We start from the raw sequence: 10,357 nt of genomic DNA, 5'->3' as shown, positions 1-10,357 counted from the left end.
CGGATGTGCCGGCGCTGCAGGGGTCCTCTGGTGGAATGTGGCTGTGGTGGGTGCTGGGACCGAGGGTTTGGCTGACAGATCTAAGGCTGCCGCCTGCCACCGGGTCTCCATGGGGTGGCCTGCCAGCCCCCCTCCTGTGGAATGACGAGCTCACTCCCCCCACCTGGTGTTTAATCTTTAATGCAGTCCCAGCTGCCCTCAGGCAGGACTCATCAACCCACCCGCTCTGATAAAAGTGATAATTAGCTCTTTTTCAACTTTTCACTTCTCCCCCTCCACTCTGATGTGTGAGCATTGGGAGGATTCCAGCTAATGGGCCTGCCCACAGCCAACTCCCGGCCCATGCAGTTCGGAATGCATGGGGTCATTAGCGGGGCCTCCCGGGCAGGGGCCTATGCTCGGGACGTGCTCGCCGGCCCGTTCTGGGGCATCCCAGCCACTGGGGAGCTGGCCAGGGCTCAGCAGAGCAGACCTGCCTGGACCTGCCGGATCCCACCTTCCTTAGTGGTGGCCTCTGCCGGCATCACAGCAGAGACCGCAGGAAGGTGACCTTAGGCCATCGCAGCGCCTGGCCGGGAGGACACAGGGCCATCCGTCCCCCAGCATCGCCCTGCTCCCAGGGCAGAGAGCCCAGCCTGAGTTCAGCCACCGGTCAGTGCAGAGGCTGCTGGCTGGGATCCCCCACCCCTGCCCTGCCCCTCCAGTGACTTCTAATAACTATCTTGTACACGGAGCGTTACCAAGCGCTTCCAGTTCTGAGGTAGCTGCAGCCCAAGTCTTCACCACGCAGGCTCAGGAGCTGGGCTGTACGAGTCAAATCCTAACTTCCTCATTTGTGTTCCGAGGATGGAACCTCTCTGTGCCACAGCTACGTCACCTGTGAGGTAGGGATGGTGGCTGTGGTGCCTACCTCGGAGGCTGATGCGAAGATTAAGTGAGATGATGCAGTGAGGTGCTTGACACGGTGCCTGGCCTGCCTGAGCGTTCTGCCTCTGCCATTGTCACTGTTTAGTTCTCTCGACAGGCCTCTAGATAATTGCTGTTACCCTGTCTTGCAGAGGTTCAGAAAGGTCATGCCTTTCCCAGGTTTTCTTTTCTTTCTTTCTTTCTTTTTTTTTTTTTCTTTTTTTGAGACAAAGTCTCACTCTGTCACCAGGAGTGCAGTGGCATGATCTCGGCTCACTGCAACCTCCACCTCTCAGGTTCAGGTGATTCTCCTGCCTCAGCCTCCTGAGAAGCTGGGGCTACAGGTGCATGCCACCATGCCCAGCTAATTTTGGTATTTTTAGTAGAGATGGGGTTTCACCATGTGGTCTGGATGGTCCTGATCTCTTGACCTCGTGATCTGCCCGCCTTGGCCTCCCAAAGTGCTGGGATTACAGGCGTGAGCCACCGCGCCCAGCCAAGTTTTATTTTCTTCATGATAACTGACTTAACCAGTCCTCACAGCCACGTTGCACTGCAGGTCCTGTTATTGCCATTTTGCAGAGAAGCAGCTTCCGTAGGGCTCGATGCTGGGAAGGTGGTGGTTGCAGAAATATTTTCTGCTACTCCAAGAATCTTGCCTTGATTGGAACCATCTGCTGCTGGGCAAACCCCTGGTCCTACTGCAGGTGTGAGGATCTGGGAGGCGAGTGGGCCTGATCTGAGCTTGAGGGGTGGGAGCCTGGTGCTGGGCAGGGTCTTGAGGGGTAAGCTGGTAGGGGCAGAGAGGGTTCCATCTGGGGATTAAGAAAGACCAAGGCCAGGCATTGTGTCAGCTCACACCTGAAATCCCAGAACCTTGGGAGGCCGAGACGGGATGATCGCTTGAGCCCAGGATTTTGAGACCAGCCTATGTGACAGAGTGAGACCCTGTCTCAAACAAGCACATTAACAAAAATACCGAGGTTAGCGCACAGGTCATGAACTGGCCAAGCTCCATCATGGCCACTCTCAAGGCAAAGCGACAGCTCAGCCCTGCCTCTTTCCTTCCATCCACAGACTATGTGCTGCTTTCTAATGACGTCCTTCCCAACACAAGGCAGTCCTTGCCTCTCACTGTCCCCTATTCCTCCTGAATTCCAGCACCCAAGTAGGAGGGGAGTAGGGGAGAAAGTCACACAGCATGGGCCTGGGCCCCTGAGGGCATCTAGGGTTGGACACCCCCCACCAGAGTCCAGGCCAAGAGAAATGCCCGAATCAATACTCTTAGGTCTTACTAGGGCTTTGCAGCTTCAAGTCAAATGCTGCAGACTGTGACTCTCCTACAGGTTCCTGAGGGGACTACAGAAGACCCATGAGCTAGTGGATGTGCCCTGGCAGGAGGTCACTAGACAAACAGAAAGAGAAGAACTTCAGAAAAGAAAGAACCCCACTGCGATGGCTCGGGTACCAGGAAGCCTGGCGCAGCAGCTCAGCAGCACCAAGCAGACACTGGCTAGGTGCCTCTGCCTCTCTTCCTGACCAGCTGCAGCCAATGTCTACAGGCTGGAGACCTTGTTCCAGAAGGCAGCCAGCACCTGGAACTGTGGGGCCTCCATTGGTAATGCCCAGGATCACTAGCTCCTGGATTGCCCAGGGCTACCCAAGTCTAGGGCCACAGTCTCCAATAGTCACAAAGAGGACCATTGACACCTAGAACCTGAGGCTACCATTAGCCACGGCCACCTTCCTCTGGGGCTGTTGACATCTGTAACCACCTGAACCACAGGACATAAGACACAGAGCCTTGGAGGAGCCCACCCAGGGCTGCCATAAACTAGAACTCTAGGTAACCAGGAGCCAGTGTTTTGGGCCAGGGTCACTGATGTGGAGTCCACCCTTGGACTTACCCTGGACTGAAGAGCTTCCTGGAGGGGCTGTGATGATGCTTGGTGAATGGCTTTTCTTGTGCAGGATCTGGGTGTAGTATACCTTTAATTTATTTTTATTTTTATTTTTATTTTTGTAGTGACAAGTTCTCACCATCACGTTGCCTAGGCTGGTCTCGAACTCCTGGGCTCAAGCAATCCTCCTGCCCCAGCTTCCCCAAGTGCTGGGGTTGCAGGTGTGAGCCACCACGCTGGCTATCTTTCTTTATTAACTCTGGTCTATAGCAAAATATCATGGAGACTCCGTACCCCTTGCTTCTCGCCTAGCTGAGTCCTGGGTTATGACTGTAAGCTTTCCAAAGAGGAAAATAGGTGTCATGTGGGTGGATCCCGCACCCCGGGTGAGGACTGCTTGGCGAGGGAGGGGTACATGGCCTCTAATGTGGTCTCCTCTTTTTCCAGAAAATACTTTGGAAAGTAGGCCAAAGGGTGTCCTGGAGGAGGCTGTATGAATGTGCCAGAGACAGAGCAGAGCATTACTGGGGATGGATCATGGGGCTGGGGCCATCCTAACTGCATCCCCTCCATCCCGCTCACCCAAGGGCCAACCTTTCTCCACATTTTTCAGCCTTGGGCTCTACTGTGACCTTGTTGAGATACCCCAAGGAAAATGTGGGAAAGGACTTTTCCTTTTCCGCCTCCCCCAGCCAACAAATAGACATCCTTAAAGCATCAAAAACATGCACAGAAAAAGTTCCAAACTGTTAACAAACAAAATCTTAGTAGTATCGACCAAAAAAAAAAAAAAAAAAAAAAAAGTCGTACATTTAAAATTATTCCCATGGGATGCTTTGGCCTGCTACCCCAAGGGTTTCCATTGCCAAGTTCAAGGGTGCCCAGGGGCTGCTCAGCTGTTCTCTGCCCACGATGGCCATGGCCTCTTCTTATGAGACCTGGCCTCATCTCTGGCCTGCTACTATATGTGAGGAGGGCACAGGTGAGATCTGGAGAAGAAAACCAAACTTGGGGATGAAGGAGTGTTAGAGACTAGGGCCAGGAGGAAAGATAGGAAGCAGAGGATGAGGAATGACAACTGAACAAAAAATGAAAGTCACGCTGGGGATTCTTGCCTTGGGAATCCTCGCATTTCAGGTAGGATCCTGGCCTAATGGAGCCAGATTCAACGGAGAGTCAGACAATTGCGTATTTCAACGGTAGTAAGTATGGGTAATAACAACAGCACCTAGCCTCCCTCATACATTGTAACACTAGTCCCTTGCTGGTGGGAATGTAAATTGGTGTAACTTCTTTGGAAAACAGTCAGGCAGCCTCCTCAAAATGATAAACATAGAGTAACCGTATGACACCGAAATTGCATTCCTAGGTATTTACTCAAGGGAATTGACACATACGTCCATGCAAGAACTTCCACAGGAACATTCATAGCAGCATTATTCATTACAAGGAAAAGACGGAAACAATCCAAATGTCCATCCACTGCTGAATGGATAAACAAATTGTGATATGTCAATACTGTTGAATATCATTTGACCATAAAAAGGAATGAAGTAGGACCAGGCATGGTGGTTCACGCCTCTAATCCCCACACTTTGGGAGGCCGAGGCAGGTTGATCAACTGACGTTGGGAGTTCAAGACCAGCCTGGCTAACATGGAGAAACCCTGTCTCTACTGAAAGTACAAAATTAGCCAGGCGTGATGGCACATACCTGTAATCCCAGCTACTCGGGAGGCTGAGGCAGGAGAATCACTTGAACCCAGGAGGTGGAGGTTGTGGTGAGCGGAGACGCTATTGTACTCCAGTCTGGGCAACAAGAGCAAGACTCCATCTCAAAAGAAAAAAAAAAAAAAGGAAGTACTGACACATGGCTGCTTGCAGTGGCTCACACTTGTAATCCCAGCACTATGGGAGGCTGAGGTGAGTGAATCACTTGAGCTAAGGAGTTGGAGACCAGCCTGGCCAATGTGACAAAAACCTGACTCTACTAAAAACACATACAAAAAAGCCAGGCATGGTGTCATGTGCCTGTGGTCCCAGCTACTTAGGATGCTGAGGTGGGAGGATGGCTTGAGCCCAGGGGACAGAGGTTGCAGTGAGTCAAGGTCATGCCACTGTACTCCAGCCTGGGTGACAGAGCAAGATGCAGTCTCAAAAAAAAAAAAAAAAAAAAAAAAAAAAAAAAAAAAAAGTACTGTTATTGACACACACCCAACATAAATGGGCCTCGAGAAAATAACGCTAAGTGAAAGAAGCCAGACACAAAACACTATGTATTGTGTGATTCCATTTACATGAAATGTCCGGAAAAGAAAAATCCGTTGACACAGAAAAGTGTGTCACTAGATTAGCGGTCGCCTAGGACCAGGGGCAGGAGGGAATGGGAGTGATTGCTAATAGGTATGGGTTTGGGGAGGAGGTAATGAAAAATGTTCTGGAATTAGTGGTGATGGTTGCACAACTCTGTGAACATACACTGAGTATACATAACCCACTGAATTGTATATTTTAATAGAGTGAACTTTATGTGAATTGTATCTCAATAGAGCTGTTATTTAGAATATGCTAGGAAATTGCGTTAGGCAGGTTGATTGCTCTCTCATTTCATTCTTACAGTGACCCCACATGGATTAAGGAAATACACTGTGGGTCATAGACTCTCCAGTCAAACTATAGGGGTACAACCTCAGCTCATTCCCTTCTAGTTCAGGGACCTTGGACAAGTCACTCAACCTCCATGAGTCTCAGAGTCCTCATCTGTAGAATGGACACAAGGATCTGCATCTTATCCACACAGCACAGTTGCTAGGGCACAGGGAGTACACAGGCATCGGTACTGTTAGGTATTCAATAGTAATACAATTTCACCACTCCTCCCCTCCTCCCATCCTTTTCTTTCTCTTTCTTTCTTTCTTTCTTTTGAGATAGAGTCTTGCTGTCTCACCCAGGTTGGAGTGCAGTTGGGTAATTTCAGCTCACTGCAGCCTCTACCTCCCGGGTTCAAGTGATTCTCCTGTCTCAGCCTCATGAGTAGGTGGAACTACAGGCGTGCAGTTCCAACTAATACACCCAACTAATTTTGTATTTTTAGTAGAGATGGGGTTTCACCATGTTGGCCAGGCTGGTCTTGAACTCCTGACCTCAAGTGATCCACCTGCCTTGGCTTTCCAAAGTGCTGGGATTGCAGGCATGAGCCACCATGCCTGGCCCTTTTCTATTTCTGGAGCTCCCTGGAAGTACAATCACCCTTAGAGGATGAGGATGGTGAAGAGTGAGGAGAAAGAACAGCATTTAGGAAAGAGTCTACACTTGCTTCTTGCATTCAACTTACTCCGCTGTGTTCAGCAGTGCAGTACATGCTTGCAACTTGTAATGGGTGGAGTCACTTGCAACTTATAGTGGGGAGACTATAATACCAGCTAATTTCTGTTAGGCACTTTGGCAGCAGATGTATGGTTTTTATTCTTTCCATGCCATCCCAGAAAGGTGGTCTGGCCTGGAGATACCATTAACTTATTCATTACTGAACACCATCTATAAGCCAAGCTCTGTGCTCTGGGCCCTAAGACAGAGTGGGGATGAAGATAGTCAGGGTCTGGCACTCATGAGGCTTACATTCTAGTGGGAAGGGGAGGTGGATAAGAAAGAAATAAGCCAAAAACAATGTATTTCCCAATCAGCTGTAACGCAATGGAAATTAATCAAATAAAGGGGAAAGGACTGCCTTATATAGGCATTCAAGGAAGATTTCTCTGAAAAACTGGCTTCTGAGCTAAGACAGGAGGAAGATGTTTGAGGTAGAGGGAACCGAAGTGAAAATAAGCCCAGCACATTTATTTATTTATTTTTATTTTTATTACTTTTTTTTTTTTTTTTTTTTTTTTTTTTTTTTTTTTGAGATGGAGTCTCACTCTGTCACCCAGGCTGGAATGCAGTAGCATGATCTCAAGTGATTCTCTTGCCTCACCCTCCCAAGTAGCTGGAATTACAGGCATGCACCACCATGCCCAGCTAATTTTTGTATTTTTAATAGAAATGGGGTTTCACCATGTTGGCCAGGCTTGTCTTGAACTCCTGACCTCAGGTGATCCTCCTGCCTCAGCCTCCCAACGTGCTGGGATTACAGGCATGAGCCACCGCGCCTAGCCCAGCACATTTAAAGAACAGCAAGAGGGCTAATGTGGCTGGAGCTGGGGCAGCCAGGGTGAGCGATACAAGGTAAGACCCATGAGAAAGGCAGGGACCTGTTACATAGAGCAAGCAGGTCTGTATGAGGGACTTGATTTTTGTATTCAGTTCAGTAGGTGGCATAGGAAAGTTCTCTAGCCTTCTAATGGGAAAGAAGCTAAAGAGAACCACAGAATCCCAAGCAATAGGTCTAGTCTGATGTCTCTTCATGTTTAAGGCATTGAGTGAGGGTGGAGTTACTCGCAACACATTTTTTGGTTTCCCCCATGATGTTGGCTGCCTTTTACTATCTTTGGGATATATGGAACAAGATCTTTTTTTTTTTTGAGATGGAGTCTCACTCTGTTGCCCAGGCTGGAGTGCAATGGCGCAATTTCAGCTCACTGAAACCTCCACCTCCCAGGTTTAAGTGATTCTCCCTGCCTCAGCCTCTGGAGTAGCTGGGATTATAGGTGCCTGCCACTGGTCCCAGCTAATTTTTGTATTTTTAGTAGAGATGGGGTTTTGCCATGTTGGCCAGGCTGGTCCTAAACTCCTGACCTCAGGTGATCTGCCCACCTTGGCTTCCCAAAGTGCTGGGATTACAGGTGTGAGCCACGGCACCCAGCCGCAAGATCTTTACCATTGGGATTCCTTCTGGTGCCTGGTGTGGACCCATTGAGGCGAGCAGCCTCCTTACCTCCCTGGATGCTGCCCTCCGAAAGCATCTTCCTTCTGGGAAGGCCGGGTGGTACACGTGAGCTTAGGTTTTCTTTTTCCCTTGCTTTAAGTCAAGCCCAGCCTTCAGCTGTAAATTGATTGTGAAGAAATGGCTTATAGATGCCTACTTGCGCTAACCTTGTCAGAAATAGATGAGGGGAAGTCTGACAGGGAGGGTGCAATGTGCTGAAACGTACTTTTCCCATAAGATGAGATGTTCAGAGTAATTCAGTTGAAATGTAGAAAAAGGAATTGTGCGTGTGTGCGTGTGTGCGTGCGTGCGTGCGTGTGTGTGTAAGAGAGAGAAAATACTATGGCAGGAAGTTCTCACTTGGCCAAGTTTTAACAATAAACAAGGAGAAGTTTGTGGTCAAGCAGTCAGTCCATGGGGAAAAACAAACAGGCAGAGTCAGGGCTTGGGCCGGGGGTTGCTGAGAAAGCCGGGAATGAGTTTACCATGCTGCTTCTGGGGTGAGGAAGAAATACAAAACATTCAGATCTTTCATCTGGCTGCCCACAGATACCGTGAGTAGCCAACCCAATAGTCAGTTTCCTCTTCTTCCTGATAGAGAGAGCCCTGGTTTTGATCAGATACCCATTCTCCCTTAGGGAAGGGATCTCCATCCCCAGCTAAGGGGTAAATCATGACTCACCTAAGCCAGGTGTGGTTGTTCCTTTTTTCTTTTCAGAGGCTAATTTGCACAGGAGCAGGTGATGCAGTGCAAGTCAATGACAGCTGAAGGTAAGTTCTGCCTGAGACTGTAGAAAAGCTCTCCCGTCTTAAAAAAAAAAAAAAAGGATTCCAGAAGGGGCCGGGTACAGTGGCTCACGCCTGTAATCCCATCACTTTGGGAGGCTGAGGCAGGTGGATCATGAGGTCAGGAGTTTGAGACCAGCCTGGCCAACATGGTGAAACCCTGTCTCTACTAAAGATACAAAAAATTAGCCAGTCATGGTGGTATGTGCCTGTAATCCTAGCTACTTGGGAGGCTGAGGCAGGAGAATTGCTTGAACCTGGGAGGTGGAGGTTGCAGTGAGTCGAGATCACGCCACTGTACTCCAGCCTAGGTGACAGGGTGAGACTCCATCTCAAAAAAAAAAAAAAAAAAAAAAAAAGATGCAAGAAGAAACTGTTCCTCTTATAAGTCAGTTATTACAGGAATGGTCTGCAGTCCCCAGATGTGTGGCAGCCCCCTTGGCACCATGAGCTGACCTGGCAGGCACTTGGAGGGTGGGTCAAGCAGAAAGACAGACAGAGCCCCTCAATTGACCAATCCAAAGCTTCATTACCTCTGGCCTTCTTATGTGAAATAAGTTTTTCTTCTTGTTTCAGGTCGGGCTTCCAGGTACTCGTATCCTGATTGATGCTGTCTCTCTCACTGGAAAGTAATTGGAAGGTAAGAACTATGGCTTCCGCCTCTCTGAATTCCAGTACCCTACACCAAATCTGGCTTATTGTGGGTGCTCAACAGGTGGGTGGACATATGGGTGGGTGGGTACATGGGTGGTAAGTGGCTGGCTGACTGGATGGATGGACATATGGTTGGATGGATGGCTGGATGGATAGATGGATGGGTGTGGGTGGTCGGGGGGATGGACGGATGGATGGCTAGCTAGCTGGCTGCCTGGATGGATGGGGAGGTGGGTGGGAGGATGTGTGGGTGAGTGGGTGGGTAGATGGATGAATGCATGTGTGGATGGAGCTCACCATCTCCCTTATCCCAGCATCTGCTCTTCTAGTTCTCACTGTATTCTCAATTTGAGTTAAAGTAGACTGAAGAGGCATAAAGTTACAAACTCAGGAGACTTGTGTGAAGCTTTCACACGGACAGGCCTGTGCTCTACTTGGAGTTGACAGGAAACTTGGACTTTCCCAACAAAGACCCCAGAAACAGTGTCCTTGCCAGGGGTTTCACTCGGATCTCTGCTTCTCCGTGGAAGATGAGGCACTCTTTGGGGCCTCCCGGGTCTCTGCCTCCCAACACACAAAGCAGGAGCTATCCATCCCCACTGTAAAGAAACCAGCTGTGGGATCTTTAAGCAGGTCTCCACTTGTTCCAGAGCCTCAGTTTCTACACTGGATAAAGGAGAACAGCAGTGTCTCTAGTGAGATGACGTTCTTCTTTTTTTTTTCCTTTGAGATGGAGTTTCACTCTGTTGCCCAGACTGTAGTACAGTGGCACCATCTCAGTTCACTGCAACCTCCGCCTCCTGGGTTCAAGGGATTCTCCCTGCCTCCGCCTCCTGAGTAGTCAGGATTACAGGTGCCTTCCACTACTCCTGGCTAATTTTTTTTTTTTTTTTTGAGACGGAGTCTTGCTCTATCATGAGGCTGGAGTGCAGTGTCGAAATCTCAGCTCACTGCAACCTCTGCCTTCTCGGTTCAAGTAATTCTCCTGCCTCAGCCTCCCAAGTAGCTGGGACTACAGGCATGTGCCGCTACACCAAGCTGATTTTTGTATTTTTAGTAGAGACAGGGTTTCATCATGTTGGCCAGAATGGTCTCGCCCTCTTGACCTCATGATCCACCTGCCTCCACCTCCGGAAGTGCTAGGATTATAGACATGAGTCACCTCCTGGGCCGAGATGACCTTCTTAGACAGCCTGCATCACAGAATTTATAGTCCGCTTTAAAGATCATGCTTGAAATAAGTCACTTCC

The sequence above is a fragment of the Saimiri boliviensis genome, chromosome 17 (assembly GCF_048565385.1).
Source record: "Saimiri boliviensis isolate mSaiBol1 chromosome 17, mSaiBol1.pri, whole genome shotgun sequence".
Taxonomy (NCBI): domain Eukaryota; kingdom Metazoa; phylum Chordata; class Mammalia; order Primates; family Cebidae; genus Saimiri; species Saimiri boliviensis.
The sequence above is the reverse complement of the archived record's forward strand: the minus strand, read 5'-3'. Positions refer to the sequence as shown.